The sequence below is a fragment of the Ambystoma mexicanum genome, chromosome 8 (assembly GCF_040938575.1).
Source record: "Ambystoma mexicanum isolate Mex_15411 chromosome 8, UKY_AmexF1_1, whole genome shotgun sequence".
NCBI lineage: Eukaryota > Metazoa > Chordata > Amphibia > Caudata > Ambystomatidae > Ambystoma > Ambystoma mexicanum.
The window spans coordinates 162,571,173-162,589,783 of record NC_090929.1 but is presented as its reverse complement, the minus strand read 5'-3'; positions in this window follow the sequence as shown (position 1 = coordinate 162,589,783).

The following is an 18,611-nucleotide window of genomic DNA, read 5'->3' as shown; positions in this document are numbered from 1 at the left end:
TCAGGAACTCAGCTATATAAGCTGTTCCATCCACTAGGCCAGCGCTTCATGTTAATTTGCACTCTTGTGCAACGTAACTCTCTCTGCCGCCTGAGTTGACAGACTTACCTCTTGGATCCAGCATCTTACCTGGGTGGGTACCGCTTGAAGACCGGCATCCAACCTACCATCCGCAGATTCATTCTCTGGAACTCCACGATCCTGATCTCAATACCACTGCACACCACACTCTTCGTTCACAAAGCCAATTCCTGTGGAACAAATGGAAGACAAAGTTAGAACATTATTCAACATTCCATTTAGGGTCGCGCCTCATTCAATCCTCGCGCGCATCCCTATGGACCACTTACCTGTTGCCGGACCATCGTAGAGATATCTTCATTCCCTCTGGATCCCTCCCTGTGCTTCGCAGCTGCAGCAGGGTCCACATCATCGCCTATATGGGGAGAAAACAAAATAGAGACATTACTTACGGAGCAAGCAATAATACTGGAATGAACAATACAACACTATTAAAGCAGGCTGCAAACCGACAGGTGAGAAGAGACAAAAAGGGAGAAACAGAACAACACTCACATGAAGTGACATGGACTAGTCGCAGCTGGACTGGGCTACCACATGCGAGGGACCAGTGAAGGATCTCAGACCCTGACATTTAAGCGCCCCTGCCAGAAGCAGCAGGACAGAGAGCTCGTAATTAAAAATCATCAGGTGAGCCTCTCAAAAACAGTGCATTCTCACGAAAACCACGGCTGGGGAGGAAGAGTTTGGAGGGGGTTAGGGTCACAGACTGATATACTCATGCCCCCGTATGTCCACGCAGGAGCAGCACCACCAATAGTCGCATAATCACAGAGGGAGAAGCCAGACAAGGGTGACCTCAGTCAGGGAGGGCTGTAACCGTGTCCCAACGTCCCCTCAGAGACCACGTGAGCGTAACAACCACTCCAATGAAATGTTTATCTTGGAGCAGGGTGGCAGGATTGCGCTCCGGTATGGTGTCTGTAGTGAAAGACCTGGTCAAGGAATCTGCAAGCTTGTTCGATGTTCGGGGGTTATGAGTTATGCTGAAATCATATTAAGCAAAGAAAAATGCCCAGCAGGCGTGTCGACTATTCCGAAAAGGCAGGGACTGTAGGTGTTGCAGGTTATGATGGTCCGTACGGACTATGACTTGATGTCTAGCTCCTTGACTATGGTGTCTCCATTGTTCGAAGGCCCCCTTGATGGATAACAGTTCCTTCTCAATAATTGCACAGTTCACTTCACTAGGAGTTCATTTTTGTGAAAAATAGGCGACAGGATGTTCTTTAGATGTCAGGAGATCAGATTGCAACAGAACTGCCCCAATATCTCTGTCGGACGCATCTGCTTCAATGTAAAAGGTAGCGTTATCGTCAGGATGATGGAGGATAGGCACTGACATAAAGGCCTTTTCATTTACTGAAAAGCTGCTTCTGCCGGTTTGTCCCAGAGGAATGATTGGTTGGCATTCAACAGACAAGTAATGTCCAAGGTTAACTGGGCAAAATCAGCGATTAAGTCACAATAGTAATTTGCGAAATCCAAAAACAGTTGAACAGCTTTTTGGTCATTTGGACTCTGCCGATTCTTGATGGCATGTATTTTAGCGTTGTCCATCTGGATTCCCAGGTCACTGATTGAATGACCCAGAAAATCAATTTGGTTCTTTGATGGAAAACACATTTCGTAGGCTTGGTATATAGCTGGTTGGAAGCAAGACGGTGCAGAACTTGCTTTACATGTTGTTGATGTTCCGCGAAAGTGGGTGAAAAATCGGGATATCATTGAGATACACCCACATAATTAATCTGATGAGGTCTACAAATATTGCATCCATGAATCGCTGGAAAACCGCTGGGGCATTACACAACGCGAAGGGCATAACCCTATACTCAAAGTGCCCCTGGGACGTCTTGAAGGGTGTTTTATACTCATCACCCTCTTTGATACTAACAAGATGGTATACCCCGCGTAAATCCAGATTGGTGAAAATATGCGCACCCCTCAAAGACTCCAAGATGTCCTGAATGAGAGGTAGTGGGTAACGATCTTTACAGATAATACTGTTCATGTCACGATAGTCCACACAAGGCCATAACATGCTGTCTTTTTTAGGCACAAAAAACAATGGGGCCCCCACCAGAGACTTGAAAGGCACTATATATCCTTTTTGTAAGCATTCCTTTAGGTACCTTTGGAGTTCCTGGCATTCCCGTGGTGACAAAGAATAGATGTTCCCATGAGGGATCGTTGTGTCAGGAAAAAGCAAAACGGCAAAGTGAAACGGGCAGCGAGGAGGCAGGGGTATCTCTTTGGGCTCTGAAAAGACCTTCCAATAGTCCTGGTACTCCATGGGTACCCCCTGGATAGAACAAAGACGGGAAGATGAGTGATCAGGGTTGGCAAGCATAGAACCGTACTGGGTTGCCCCGTCCTTTCCTTGCAACAGATCGAGGTGCAGATGTTGGAACCGAATATCAAAGTTTTGGGTAGCCCAATTAATGAAGGGGTTATGATATGTGAGGTATGTATGGTAGTCCCAGCACCACCAGGTAAGAAGAAGTCAGCAATACATCAAAAAGGAATTGTTCACTGTGTTGGTTGATATGCAGGTTGACAGGCACAGAATGATGGGTAAGAGGACCAGATGATATCAGTGTTCTGTCGATTAAGGCCACTGTAGTGGGAGCATTCTTTTGGACCAGCGATATATCGTGTTCCATAGCAAATGCTTAGTCGATGTAATTACCGGAGGGCCCGGAATTCAATAAGGCATACGTCGAGATGTCTTGCCAGGCAGGATTGAAAAGTCGTATATCCGAAACCAATAGATGAGAAGCAGGCATTAGGCTGAGACAGGAATCGGGAAGAGCGGGTGAACAAGGAGGGCTTGCTGTTTTCTTCCCCTCGGACAGCAAGCCCATTCGCTTTCCGATGACATTGGTTGGTGCACTGGACAGGACCCCAGAAAATGCTTGGAAACTCCACAATACAAGCATAACCGGTTGGTTCTCCTTTGGGTTTTTTGTATTCAGAAAGTGTACCACATATCGCCCCCAGCTGCATAGGTTATCCCGGTCCTCGACTCGACCGGACATGCATGAGCCGGTCTAGGGGAGCAGTATTTTGCACGGGTCTTCTTTTCTCTCCCCTTCTCTCCACTGGATGATGGTCGATCCGGAGTACTAAATTGATCAGAGCGTTGAGGTCTTGAGGTGCCCCATAGTGCACCAATTCATCTTTTAACTCCTCTCTATATCTGTGTCTGAACAGTGTCCATTGAGTTACTTCGGGCCACTGTGCATCAGTAGCCAATTGGCAAAACCGGCTGATGTACATGATCAGATCCTGTGATCCTTGTTTTACGCCCACAAGTTGATTTTGACCTCGGGACATCAGATTGGGAGATTGAAAAGGCCTTAAAAATGCTTTTTCAAATTCTTGAAAATTGTCCAAGATGGGACAGTTTGTGGACACAGGGGCCTACCCGAGCAAAAGCAATCACCACCAGGTTGCTTAATATGTAGCCAATCTTGGCTTTGTCATGGTAAAAATGGGCCGGGCGGAATAGGAACTGAAACTTACAATGATTTATGAACTCAGTTAATCATCTGAGGTCTCCATTGAATTTCATAGTCTTAGACTGGGTAACACGTGTTCGGAGGCTGTGGCCACAACGATGTGTGACAAGGCAGTCCTTAGAGTCGCATTCTCTTGTTGTAGGGCCGTAACTTCTAGGCACAATGCCTGCAGCTCTTCACAAAGTTCCTGCAATGCCACCATGTCCTGTTTGGCCTCTTGGCGTCTTAATCTGTTAAGAGCCTGATCACTGGGATGTGGCTTACCGGTTGTCTGGTTGCTGTAACATGCTGTCCAGTTACCCTTCTTGGGGGCACCAGTTCGCGAGAGGTCCAGGGTGTCTTCTTGAGGTTAATGTGGACAGGAGATTCAAACACCCTTTCGTCCCAAGCAGTGAATACTTAGGCAAGATCGGGGACCGGCTCCCCCACACCACAGGCTCACCTCCCGATATTAACGTGATGAGGAAGCAGTAGCGACCACTGAACCGGGAGGTAGCTGTTTTGTAGCAAGGCACTGCACCAAGGGAGCGACCCCTGGAACAGTAAGGAAGGTAAGGGGCCAATGAGGAGACAGGCCAGAGCGGAGAAGGAAAAAGCAGGAAGAAACAAGGCAGGGGAGGGCAAGGAAGGTCAGAAACAGGCAGAAGGAGCAACAAGGAGCAACAATTAGCCAAGGGCAATGAGAAACAAGGAGCAAGGAAAACAAGCGACCAGGGCTAGTTGGAGCGTTAAGACGCAATGAATGGAAATTACGCCGTCTTTTTATAGTGGAAAAACATTGCCGGCATTGACTGTCATCCTGGCAACCAAACGCTGTTGTGGCCAATCACAGGAGCCCTTTTCATGAGGCGGTGCCACAACGTAGGCGCACAACCTGAAGAACCCGGAAGCGTCCACAGCGACCATGGTGCCCCCCACAGTCCACTGGAATGGATGGATGCCTGCCTGCCTGCATCAGCATGGGTACAGCTCCCAAGAGGCCATGGATGAGCGGCAGCAGTGAGCGGTCCCCCCGGGACCTGCAGGTAAGTGACGGCAGGGTGTAACACTGCCTCGATCCATCTAGAAAAAGGACATACCACGACCAGCATATATCTGTAGTCGTTGCATGTCTGCAGCATATCCACACATGTAGGTGCTGAAATGGGTCATTTGGTCTAGGAATTGCTTCTCTCACTGTTCGCAAAGTGGGCCCTGCAGTACGTTTCTGGCACACAATGCAATTTACAATAAATTGTGCCACATGCTCTAACAGGTTTTGGAAAAAAACATTCTTCTGCAATCGTAGCAGCAAGACTCTTTCGAGTCGTATGCACGGGGTAGTGAAACTGCTCCAGCGCTATTATCAGTAATGCTAGGGGCATAACTTGCTTTCCAATGCTATCCTACCTCCAATTTGCCTCTGTGTGGATAAGGAACACCCCTGTTTCCTTCATAAATCCTGCTCTTCTTGTGGCGCTCAACCGTGTATCTCAATTACCTGGACACTAGACAGCATGTTAAAGCCCTCTCTTACCAACATGCATTGTCCTGCAATCTGTTTAACATCGTCTATTTCAAAATTAGAAATGACCTGGAAATAGACTGCCTTTTTTGCTTCTAATTCTGCTGCTTTGTTTCCGCGAGCAATTACATCTTCCCCTTTAGAATGCGCTGTGCATTTTACGACTGAGAGCGTCAATGGGAATCCTAATGCTTTAATGAGTTTATCCAATAGGGCTGCATGTTGCACTGGAGTGCCGTCTGCGTTGAGGAAGCCCCTCCTTTTCAAGCGTGACAAACCTGCATACACAGTTGATGTCACATAGGCCGAGTCAGAGTTCACCATCACTTCCTCATCTTCAAATCTTTGAAGCACAGTGATGAGCACCACTAATTCTGCAGCCTGTGCTGAGTAATGCAAAGGCAATCTTGCGCTTGTCACTACCTCAAATTCACCCTCTCAGTTCAGCTCTACTACCGCTGATCCAATATGCCTTTCGCCAGTTGTTTGGTCAATTTTTGAAGAACTGCAAATAAAAAGAACTCCCCCTCCCGATGGTGTTTTCTCTAGCTTGGGGAATATCATCATAATGTTCAGCATACATTGTGCAATCATGTACATAATCATCCTCCCTTACTGGTTCTGCTATGAACGTTGCTCTGTTCACTGTCTTGCATCTAACAATTCTAATCGCAGGATTCAAAATAATTACCTCGTATCCTGATGCTCTTTGCGTAGTTAACATATTTTTGGGTTTCTATTTAAATAAAATGCATGTTCTATGAATAATGTTACTGAACGCTGCATTGTTATACTTGAAGCTTTTTCAATCGCAAATGCAGCAGCAGCTAAAGTTTGCTCTCAAAGTTAATGCCCTTTTATAACTGGATCTAAAATCCCACTATCGTAAGCCAATGGTTTGTGTCCATGTCCTAATATCGATTTCTGTGTAATGACTGCTGTCATTATTTCTCCATTTGATTTATAAAATAAGTAAAATTCTTCATGATAATCTAGAATGCCTAACACAGGAGCTGTACTGATTGCCTTTTTTAATCCTTCAAATCCTTCAGTCATCTGATCCATCCATATTATTTTACTCTTGCCCACCTGGCTTCTTTAAGTCCTTTTAAAAGTGGTTGAATATATGTACTGTAATCGAAAACCCAGGCTCTGCAATAGTTACGTAGGCCTAAAAATTGGTGCTTTTCTCTCACTGTTTTAGGTTCTGAAGTCTTCATTATTGCTTCTGCTTTCTCAGGAGTCACTTTCTTTCCTTCGTGAGGGATCAACTGTCCTATATGCAAGTCCTCTTCCTGACAATATTGTAACATTTCTTTATTCACCTTATACCCTTTCTCTGAGAGTATAGTCATGAGCTTAATTGTGTCTTCTCTGCATCTTTCTTCTGTCCGACTGCACATCAAAATGTCATCCACATATTGAATCATTGCACTTTCTAGCTGAACATTACCTAGGTTCACCTGGAGGACTCTATTAAAGATTGAAGAGGACTCACAGTACCGTTGGGGCAAACAAGTATATTTCAGGTGGACATTTCTATACGAAAAGGAGGTCAAATCTTGTGATTCTTCATGAAGGGGAATTGACAAGAACGCATCCTTTAAATCTATGACTGTGAAATATTAGATGGGGTGTTACACAATATTGTCGCTGGATTTGAAAATAAAGGAAGCTCAGCTTTGACTATATTGTTTAGGGGGTGATTGTCCTGTATGAATCTCCACGACCCTCCGTTGATTTGTTCACTAGGTACACAACCATGTTACACGAAGAATCGCATGGCACCAATATTCCTTGCTTCATTAAAGCAGAAATGATCTCAAATATACCTTCATCTGCTTCTCTAGACATGGGGTATTGCTTTGTTGTGGCAAAAGGGCTCCTGGTTTAAGTTTAATTTTAAGTACTCCTACTCCTTTCACTAGACCTATATCATATGGGCTTGTGCTCCATAGGGTACTTGCCACTTTCTGTACGTCTTCCTGAAATAATGATGGTTTATTTTTTACCATTGCCATTCTTTGTGGTATTTCCCTATTCTCTACTTTAACCCAATAAGTGAGACTTATGAAAAATACTAATTAATCATCTGACTACTCATCCTTAAACAGCTCCTAATCTGTCAAATCTGTCAACCTGTATTCTTCACTGAGGGCTATCACTGTTCTCTATCCTCTTCCCTCATTTTCTGTCCCATGAAGAACTACCCTTTCCTCTCTGACCACTGCTGCATCCAGCTCTAAAGGAATAATCTGCCCTTCTTCATCATCCATGGGGATCTCTGGTCTAAACAAAAATTTATCTGGTATTCTGAATAGTTTACCTATCAATTTTGGTAACCATGATAGTAAAACAGTCACTCCATAAAAAAATACTTCTGAATCAAAGGGAACTCCTCATAATGCCTCTGGCCTTTGAGGGCTAATATAATCTCTCTCACATTCATATAATGTATCCCTGGGGTAGAGCACACTATTCCCTTGTCAGTAAAAGATATTGTCATGTTGGGTTTCGTCAACAATTCATGCCCTAATATGTTAACTGGCATCTGCCTAGAATATAATAATGGTATCAAAATACTGTGTTCTCCTATAGAGATTGGTAATTCCTCTGTAAAAGGAGCTAAACTCATTGCCCCAGAGAATCCCTGCACATTCATGGCAATGCAGTGTCTACAAGAAATGAAAATGTCTTACCTCCTATCGCCACCTTGACCCTTTGTTCCTTTTGGGGTTCTGGTGTCACAGATAGTACAGAACACATCAGGTCACTCTGTGGGATGTCCTATTGTGGATATAAATTCATCCCTGTACCAGTGAAAGGATTTTCTACTACCACGGTCACACTCCCTAATTTGGGTGCCGGTGCTTGCTAAACTCCTGCATTCATATTCCTTTGGTGTACCATGGCCTGTTGTATCTGTGCTTCCTGAGGTTGCCCTTGTGGCGATTCCCTTTGCAATGGCGCTTGCTGTGGTTGCAGTGTGCGTGCCTGAGCCTGCTTGTGATCTTGGGCATAATACTCATGTGGTTCTGTATTATATTGCGGAACATAGCCCATCCCCCTCTTGGAGTTTGACAATTTTGCTGCATGCCTCCTCTGCTTCTACATGTTCTGGCTATGTGTTGTATTCTCCCGCATTTCCAAAATTGTTGCAGATATCTGCCATTAAATCCTCCTCCTTCCTGAGGGTTCTTAAATCCACCCCCCTCTTCCTCTTGGCCAAAATTGTACCCACCCTGATCTGTAGGATACACTGCGTTATTTTGCTGCACTTGTCGCATGTCTTGTGTTGTCACACCTTCATTACTCGTCAATACTGCTCCCTCTATGGCTAGTTTTGATAACTTTTTCTGAACTTACTCCGCCTCCTCCTGCTTCCTACTCTTGGCTTTCTTCTTATTCTTCTCCTGCAACAATCGGCACTGATGCACGATCGTCAATTGTATTTCTGGCCATGGTTTTGCTTCCATTCCTACCTGTTTCTTCACTTGCCATTGCACTGACTCGGTAGTCCCTGACACAAAATGTGGTAAAATAATGCCACTGTTTTATCCCATGGTTCTCTCGTCTCAAGGCACCACCTCTCTTGAATATCTTGAATAAAAGCAACAGGGTCTTCATCCTCCCCGATTTTCCTAGTCACAATCGCACCCATATCCGATGTATCGGAATATTGCACTCTGAGAGCCCGCCATACATCTGCTCTACAATTATTCAAAGGCGCTCCATCATGTGTGGTGTTTTGTGCAGTCACACCTGCGTATCTTGCTTGCTTCCAAGTGTCGCCAGCTCTCTCCCCTAAAACAGCTGCTAGCAGGCCTTTTATGGCCCCTATTGCTAACCACATTCCTGATGTCATTGTCTCTAGCTCATATATCAATTTTTCTGCACCAGACATTAAACTCAGTAGTTTACATTTTAAATTATCCGTATCCATTTGTGGCCAGGGAATATATTGTGGCCATCCTCCCCCTTTCTCCAATAATGGGAATTGTGAAAATCCTGGTCTCTGTTATGTTAAGTTATGTTATGTTAATGGTTCTTATAAAGTGCACGGTCGCCCAAAGGCATCATGGCACTAAACAGAGATAGAGACAGCCCCATGAAGATTCAAAATAAGGAGGTTTTGACCCACCTTCTAAACTTTAAGAAGTTGGGGGTTTTCTTGATGACAAGTGGGAGATTATTCCACAGAACTGCTGCAGCAATGGAAAATGCCCAGCCACCAACCCGACCCCTATTGTGCCTTTGCACAACAAGTTGTTCGGCAGTGGCTGAGCGGAGGTTGCGGGGGCGGGGTGATAGCGCATAAACTTGGCTTGGCGGTATTCTGCTCCCTGATTATGGAGGGCACAATGTACAATACACAGAGCCTTAAATTTTACCCGTAGGGCAACCGGTAGCCAGTGCAAAGTTCGTAGCACAGGGGAGATGTGAGCTCCAAAAGGAGTGCCCGTAGCTACACTAGCAGCCAAATTCTGCAGCCGCTGCAACCGTTTGATCAATCCCTTGGGTTGGGCTAGATACAAGGAGTTGCAATAGAACTATCCGCAATAGAACCATGGCTGGTACCACAGCGGGTGCAATGGGGCTGGGATCAGTGGTAGTACCCTCCTCAGAATCTTCAGTTGGAAATGACCAGCCTGACAGACTGCAGAGACTTGTTGGTTCATAGACAATTATGAAGATAGCACTACACCCATGTTTTTCACTTTCTTAACCGGGATCGGCAGGGGTCCTAGGGAAGAAGGCCAAAAGGAGAACACCCAGAGTGTGGGATTAGGGGGATAGCCCACCACCATCACCTCAGTTTTATCACCATTCAATTTGAGCCATTTGTGGTTCATCCAATCTCCAACAGCTGTCAGGCACTCCCGCAGGCACAACGACACTTCAGACTGATCTAGATCTAATCTGATCAGCATCTGGGTGTCGTCAGCGTAGGAGTAGCAACTGATGCCGAAAGAGCGGATGAGACACACAAGGGCCCAAATGTAGATGTTAAACAAAATAGGCGACAGGGAGGAGCCCTGTGGCACTCCACAGCTGAGGTGACAAGGAGAAGGTCTGAGTACAATCCGCAAGGAACGATCTGAACCATGCTAGTACCAGTCCTGATATACCAAACTGGGCAAGACGAGATAGCAGGATGGAGTGGTTGACCGTGTCGAAACCCGCTGATAGATCTATCAAAATCAGGGCCCCACTCCACCCGCATCCACTAGCCTGGTCATGTCGTCCGGTCCAGAAGGTTAGTTGATTCTAAAAAGGTAGATAGTAGAGGAGACACCAGTGACTCTAGAAGTTTAGCCAGAAAGGGGAGAATTGAAATAGGGTGAAAATTAGATGGGGTGGTAGGGTCCAAGGTAGGTTTCTTCAAGAGAGGGATCACCATAGCTGACTTCAGTTCCCGTGGGACAGACACTGTCTGACGAGAGTCATTTATAGCTTTAGTAATCTCCAATAACAAATTAGGAGCAATATCTTTCATAACCCGTAAGGGGATAGTATCCGAGGGGGAGCATGACGTAATTGTTTCAATAGCCATCAGGACAGTTTCCTCTGTAAAATTCGGGAAGGTGGACCAAATGTTAGCAGTAGTAGGATCAGAGGCAGCGAGAGAAGGGACGGGCTAGTCTCGTCTGTTTGCCTCCATCCTGGTAATGCCATTAATCTACTTACATAAGGCAGGGATACTTCCCCTGCACTGCACAATTGTACTTGTGATTGCTCAGTGTGTAGTGTTGATTCTGGTGTTCTTTCTTTAGGGTCCTCTAGATCTGACCATTTTACTCCTTTTTCTACACTCAATTTTTTTGAGAATTTGCATGCGCTCTCCCTTTGTGCTCTCTGGTTTTCTTCCCTCTCCTCGTCTGACATCATTATGCCCGAACTTGTATGACTGTTATCCTTTTTCACACCACCAAGATCTACTCTGCTTAAAGACAGTGTTCTGTGCTCGTCTGTTATGATGTCATCTGACATTCCTCCCGTTTACCTCGATAGAGATCCTTCTACATTCTCTTGGGTCTTATACCCTTCTTTACCCCTCATTTGCCATGAGCAAATCCCCAATTATTTTCCCTACGTTTTCTGTGTCTCGCTCATCAGTCCATGTTGGTATCCTTGGTACTCCTTGCAGCTCCCTGCGGGGCTGTTGTGACTGTCTCTCTTCCTCAAATCATTCCTGTGCTACAATCAGAGCAGGTCGGCTACCTTATACCTGCTCACACCTCCACTGGCCAAATAGCAAGGGACCAGGAACCAGCGCCACCTCAAATTGCTGGGAAATCTCCACTGTTGACAGATGCCGCTCTCATTGATGTTTCCACCCCAACGCCTGCGGCACATTCCACAAACCTATTGACTAATGCCTCCTGCATAAATACAAGACAAGTGCAAGCCTCCCCCACCGCCAAGGTCGCGTACGTTGCATACAATGCCTTTATTATGCCTGCTGCTATGTCTGTGCCCGATGCACCTGATGACACTACTAGGCCTGCTGCTATGTCTGTACCTGATGCACCTGATCACACAACTAGGCCTGCTGCTATGTCTGTGCCTGATGCACTCTATGCCTTTATTATGCCTACTGATATGTCTGTGCCTGATGTATTCAATGCCTTTATTATGCCTGCTGCTATGTCTGTGCCTGATGCACCTGATTACACCACTAGGCCTGCTGCTATGTCTGTACCTGATACACCTGATCACACCACTAGGCCTGCTGCTATGTCTGTGCCTGATGCACTCTATGCCTTTATTATGCCTACTGATATGTCTGTGCCTGATGCATTCAATGCCTTTATTATGACTACTGATATGTCTGTGCCTGATGCACTGAATGCCTTTATTATGCCTGCTGCTATGTCTGTGCCTGATGCACCTGATTACACCACTAGGCCTGCTGCTATGTCTGTGCCTGATGCACCTGATGACACCACTAGGCCTGCTGCTATGTCTGTGCCTGATGCACTCAATGCCTCTATTATGCCTACTGCTATGTCTGTGCCTGTTGCACTTGATGCCACTACTAGGCCTGCCGACACTACCCATGCTGCCCTTATCAGCGTGACCACTCCCATGCCCGCTGCCCACGACGCACCCATACACTCCCAAATCGCCAAGACCGGCCCTGTGGCTGGCCATAGAATTTTACCATCCACCTCCCTGAAATGTGGTCTGGTTAATGCTCGCTCTGTCCCAGCGCACGCCCTGGACATCCATGACCTCATTCTAAAGAATAATCTAGACCTCCTCACTATCACTGAAACCTGGTTGAATGAAACGTCTGGTCCAGCCCTCGCCATCCCAGATGGTTACACCATCCACAGGAAAGACCAACCCCTCACTAGGGGCGGTGGAGTAGCGCTCATCGCCAAAGATAGCTTAGCTATTAGGAGAACGGAAGGGAACCTTGGTCACAACTGTGACCAACTCCCTCTCAAAATCAGCCTCTCCCCTAACGTAACCTTGGCTCTTCACATCGTCTACCGACCCCCTGGCCAGATCACGGAATTCCATTACTCCTGTATCCACTCTCTATCAGGTAATCTTAAAAAGACCTTTAAAGTTCTACTCACTGGAGACCTCAATCTAGGGCTCCATGATCCTACCAACACCCACGCAGCCTCCTTGAATAAAACCTTATCCACCTTAGGATTCGTGCAAGCCATCTCCAAGCCTACTCACTCTAAAGGTCGTTCGCTGGACTGGGTTACCCACCACAACTGCCCAATTGTTGTCACCGAAAAACACACCTATCCCATGGTCTGACCACCACTACATCCAATTTGACCTCAATACATTTAGAGAGCCTCCCAACCCTCCATCCCCCTCCCTCTAGGCTTCACCAGAAGTTTGCGCCAACTCACGGTAGAAAGGATCACTCTTTTCCTCAAAGTGCCCGCTCTCCAGTCCCCCTTCTCACAAGATCCTGAAACTCTGGCCAAAACTTTCAAGCTTGTGATCACACAAGCGGTTGATGCCATTGCCCCCCCTCACCCTTAGGAAAGCCAAAAAAACAAACATTCTAATGCCTGGTTCTCACAGGATCTCCTCCAGCTGCGAGCTAAAAAACGTGCCACCCTCGCAGCCTGTAAAGCCAAACCTAATGAGACAACCAAACTAACCTTCAAGGCCATCTCGAAAGAATACAAATCAGATATAATACTCGCAAAAGCAAATTCTTTCAACACTAGGATAGCCAATGCGAAATCAGGCACCAAAGAAATCTTCACCATCTTTAGGGAGCTGGAAACTCCGTCCACCCCGCCACCGACCATCCTGAAGGATGAAAACTGGTGTAATAACATCCAATCGCCCATGCTCAACAAACTAAACACCCTGAAAACCAAAATCCAAGCCCACCAAAAGGCCCTTACGCTCCTAATTGCCTTGCAGAATAGCAACCAGGATAAGGACACAAAAATCAACTCCTCCCCGCTATTCAATTTCAAGGACATGACCAAACCTGAAGTCATCGCCCTCTTAAAATCTATCAAACCCTCCAACTGCAAGGGCCACATCTGCCCTGCTCAGCTCATCAAAGATTGTGGCTCCACCCTGGCCCCCTTTCTGACAGCATTCATTAATGCTTCTTTCCAGGCTGGCCTTGTCCCAACCGAACTTAAGGAGGCCTGGGTACGACCTCTCCTCAAAAAGCCTTCCCTTGACCCATCGGCACCAGGGAACTACAGACCTATCACCACTGTCCCCTTTGTACTCAAAATTCTGGACAAGGCAACCTACCTGCAAGTCCAAAAATTCCTTGAGGACCACCGCCTTTTGGGCCTTTGGCAGTCTGGCTTCAGACCACGACATGGGACCGAAACTGCCCTCCTTGACTTAAAAAACCAAATGGATGACATCAGAGACGCTGGCAAACCTGCCCTCCTCCTGCTCCTGCACTTATCGGCCGCGTTTGACCTCATGGACCACAATACCCTCTGCCATCACCTCTCCACTGCAGCCAACGTCTCTCCCAAAGCTTGTGAGTGGATTACCTCGTTTCTAGAGGAAAGGGCCATGAAAGTTTTCTCAGATTCAGCGTGTGCTTCTCCAAGCCACATTACTTGTGGAGTGCCGCAGGGCTACTGCATTGCGCCTACCCTCTACAACCTATTCACTAGACCCCTCTTCAACCTTCTTGACTCCCTGGGCATCTCCTATACTAACTATGCTGATGCCACCCAGGTGCTCATTCCCCTCACGGGTGACTACGAGGCAGACAAGACCACCCTTAATACTATCTGTAGCACCATCCAAGCATGGATGGCAGAAAACTGGCTGTGCCTCAACAGTGACAAAACTGAGCTTCTGCTTATCGGTACACTGTCCATCTTGGGTAACCTTGACAAGAACTACTCCTCCTTCACCATCGACAATATACCCATAGCTGTGTCCCACACAGTCGAAACCCTCAGAGTATACCTATACTCCAATCTCACCATGAATAGGCAGTTCAACGCCATTGCTTCCTCATCAGCCTACTACGCTAAACTGCTCAATGCAGTAAGACCCTTCCTAACTACACAGAACTGCCTCACCATTGCCAGGGCCACCATTGGCTCAAGACTGGGCTACTGCAATGTCCTCCTCGGAGGGACTTCCTGCAAGAACATGGCCAAACTCCAACTTGTCCAGAACAACGCCCTCAGGGCTGCCACAGGATTCGCTAGAAAGGACCACATATCAGACCTGAGAAGACAGGTCCACTGGCTACCCGTTCAACAGAGAATTATTTTCAAAATCCTGTCCCTCACCCACAAATGCCTCCATGATCTGGCCCCCCCTACCTTGCTCAGCGCATAGCCATTCCCACATCTGGTAGGCCGTCCAGACTAGCCTACATCAGCATGATCACTAAGCCCATTACACGCACAGTTCATGCTGGGGGCTCTAGCTTCCCAGCCATTGCGGCTACCCATTGGAACGCCTTACCCGCGCACATCAGGGGAATTGACTCACACCTAGCATTCCGCAAAGCCATCAAAACACATTTATTTGCCTAAATGCTTCTGTCAACTCCTCAGCCTTTTACTCTGTACACTACTGTAACCAAATAACTGTACTTTGTAAACCTGCGCATATGCTGTAACCAAGTAACCACCGTCTGTATTTAATCTTGCCTGCTTACACTTTCTTATAAAAAGCGCCTCAATGCCCTTGGGCTGCAGTGCGCTATACAAATGTCAAAAATAAAAGAAATAAATAATATGTTTCTATGACACGGATACTCTATCTCATCATCTTTTAGTCCCCTACTTCTGTTCATTTCTTCTTCTCTCCTCCTCATTTCCCTTAAATCATCTTCCTCCTGCCTTCTTTGCAACCTAGGTACTTAAGTTCTTTGTGCTTCTACCTCCTCTTGTCTCGTCTCTTCTAACCTCTCCTTTTCTTTCTTTGCCTCATATCTTCTTCATTCTTTCCTTCCCTTCCATTCTCTTTCCTTCTCTTCTTTATATGCTCTCTTCTTTCTTTTCAGGCTCTTCTCTTTCTCGAACTCCATCAATGTCCTTATCGTCCAGCTTAAATAATATTTCTCCTCCCATCCATTAATTCTGTACTATTGTTACTCACTTAGCTTTGTCCTTTATTTCTTTCTGTTTCTTTACCTCTTACTCTTAATCTCCATCCTTCTATCTTGTCCATCCATCTCATCACACCATTTACTTTCATCGTCTGTCGGGATATATTTTCGTTCTCTGCCTTTGCTCTCTTCTGCATTGTCCTCACTGTTATAAGCAGGGGTCTCATATGTCGGATTAACGTACCCCGCCGCTGCTTTCAGTTCCCTCAAGGGATAAAATCCCTTGTCCTCCATGCCTGCGCTGTTATTTTCAGGAGGGGAAAGGGAAGCCGAAGGCATTACATCCTCCCGTTTATGCTGACTAAGCATCCACTCCTTCTCAGCTGGATATTCTTTCGCACTCTGGTACATCTTCCATCATTCTAAAACAGCCAATATTTTCTGTAACTTCTTTCCCTTATATGTAGCATGCAAATACCTTGTTATTTGTCGCAATAATGTTTTTGACAACTAACCCTCTTGAGGCCACGGCATGAGTGTCTAATTGGTTGTGCCTTGGACCCTCTCAGAATGATACTTCCTTATCTTAGCTGTATATCTTGGCAACGTTCTGCATAAGTGTAGAAGTGGAGTGTCCCCCATGGTGACATTTTGATTTATTCTCTTCTTTATTTTATCAAATATGCTGCACTGGTCAATTTGAGCAGGCACCATCAATCGCCACTTATTATTCTGAGAATCCAGAAGGTGTCTCACCTGCTAGTCCCCGGGGATCTGTCATCCAGGTGGCCAGGGCACAGCCTTCGCTTTTGGATCCAGTTCCTGGATGTGGACCAGTGCGGGAGGATCACCTGGGTGTTGGGTCTTCGGGGATTGGGACGCCTGATTGTGAGACACAGTAACCCTCTGTTCCCGGTAACATCTTTATCCCATCCTACCAGGTAGGATATATGGAAACTGTACCCCCGGCCCTTTTTCCTACACGAACACTTTCACATGGACAGCCCACTCTGGGAGAAAACAGACTCACACCCGAGCTGTGTACCTGACAGGTCCTACTACTATGGTCAGGCAAGGTCAGGCAATTACTAACAATCACTCACACCTAACTGCCATTAAACTTCCCCAGACAGATAAAAGACAGAGCAGGAGAGCACACTCTGAGCGAGGCAATTCACACAAAGGTACAGCAGTTTCGAGTCAGCAGCTGAATGAGAGGAGAACGATGGAAAGCGAAGGAGGGTTCGTAAGAAGCAAAGCACCCTTGACCTTTTCGGTAAGACACCGTTACCTTCAAGAATCCTTCAAGGCAGAAAGCGTAAGACCGGGAAACCAGATTCAAGAATCCTGCATTGTGTGTCGGAGATACCAAGGGTCGTCCCACATAACTGACCACGGCGGGAAGGAGCAGCAGACACTGTGGTATCGTCCTTGGCTCCACCAACAAAGAAGCAACAGAAATATCAACACAGCTGGTGAGTTGGGGAGACCAATGCAAAACTGGTCTGTGTTGAAGTCAAGGTTTCAAGCGGCAACATTGTATAATGAGCGCTGGAATGAACATTGGTAAACACGTGTTTCTAATGTTCTCAATCGAAAGACTCTGTAAGGTATCACGGAAAGAGAAACAAAAGTAGATGATTGGTGAGAACAATTGTTTGAAGTGAATGAAGTGGTCCTGCGACGGTTTAAGCAAAACCCATTGCACATTCAAAAGTCTTTAATTCTGATGTCAAGGGATCTGAGCCCGAATGAGGGCGATCTGTGGTCCAAGCCCGAATGAGGGAGACCAATTGTAAACATTATGATATGATATGATGATATGATATGGCATTTGTAACGCGCCTATACACAAGTGTTTCAAGGTGCGACGAGGCAGGGAAGGGGGAACAAGGGGAGACAGACAACAATCCTACTAGGCCAGGTGTCATTCAGATCGCGCAAGTGCAAGGGTAGGGGGGACGGGAAAAGTGCAAGGGGGAAAGGGAGAGGGGAAAGTGCAGTACATGGTTAGTAATGAACAGGATAAATAATAAGGGCCAGCTGGTGGCAAGTGCAAGATAAGTGCAGACAAGTGCTGGGAAGGGGGGCTGTAGGGATACAGAGACAGTCCCGCAGTGCAGGGGTTGCCAGGAAGGCAGTGCAGGGGAGAGTGGCTGGGCCAAGGACCGAGATTGGTGAGTGGCCCAGTTGCTGATTCAGTACAGTTTCAGTGATTTAGCAGGGGAGAGGGAGAGAGAAAGCAGAAGCAAAGAGGAAGGTTTTGAGGCGCTTCCGGAACCAGAGATGGTTCTCCTCATGTTTCAGGGAGGCAGGAAGGCTGTTCCAGAGGGAGGCCCCTGCTGCGGAGAGAGATCTCTGCCCAACTCGTTGCTTGGAGAAGCGGCTGCCCCTGAGGGAGTTGGAGGCGGAAGAGCGAAGTGCTCGAGAAGGAAAATATTTAGGAAGGGAGAGTTGAAGGTAATTTGACCAAAGGCCCCAGAAGGCCTTGTGGACAATGCAGAGGGCTTTGAACTTAATCCTCACAGCCACAGGGAGCCAGTGAAGCGATTTCAGTCCTGGAGAGATACGGTCCCTGGGCTTGAGGCCAAGGACAAGTCTCGCAGTCCTGTTCTGGATGAGTTGCAGAGGGTGGAGAGTAGAGGCAGTCAGATTTAGATAGAGGCTGTTACAGTAGTCCAGCTTCGAGAGAACCAGGGCTCTGGAGACAGTGAGCTTCTGGGGGAAGGAGAGGAAAGGAAGGATACCTCTGAGGAGGTGCAGCTGGTAGTGTGACTTCTTAGAAACGTCAGAAATGTGAGGAGAGAAGGAGAGTGTGGAGTCGAAGATGACCCCGAGGTTTTTTGCCGTGCAGGTAGGAGCAGGAAGAGGGCCAAGAGAGGCCGGCCAGAGAGCTGCCGGGAAGGAGGGAGTGGGTGTGCCGATGAGTAGAATCTCGGTTTTACTGGCATTAAGGCAGAGGTCG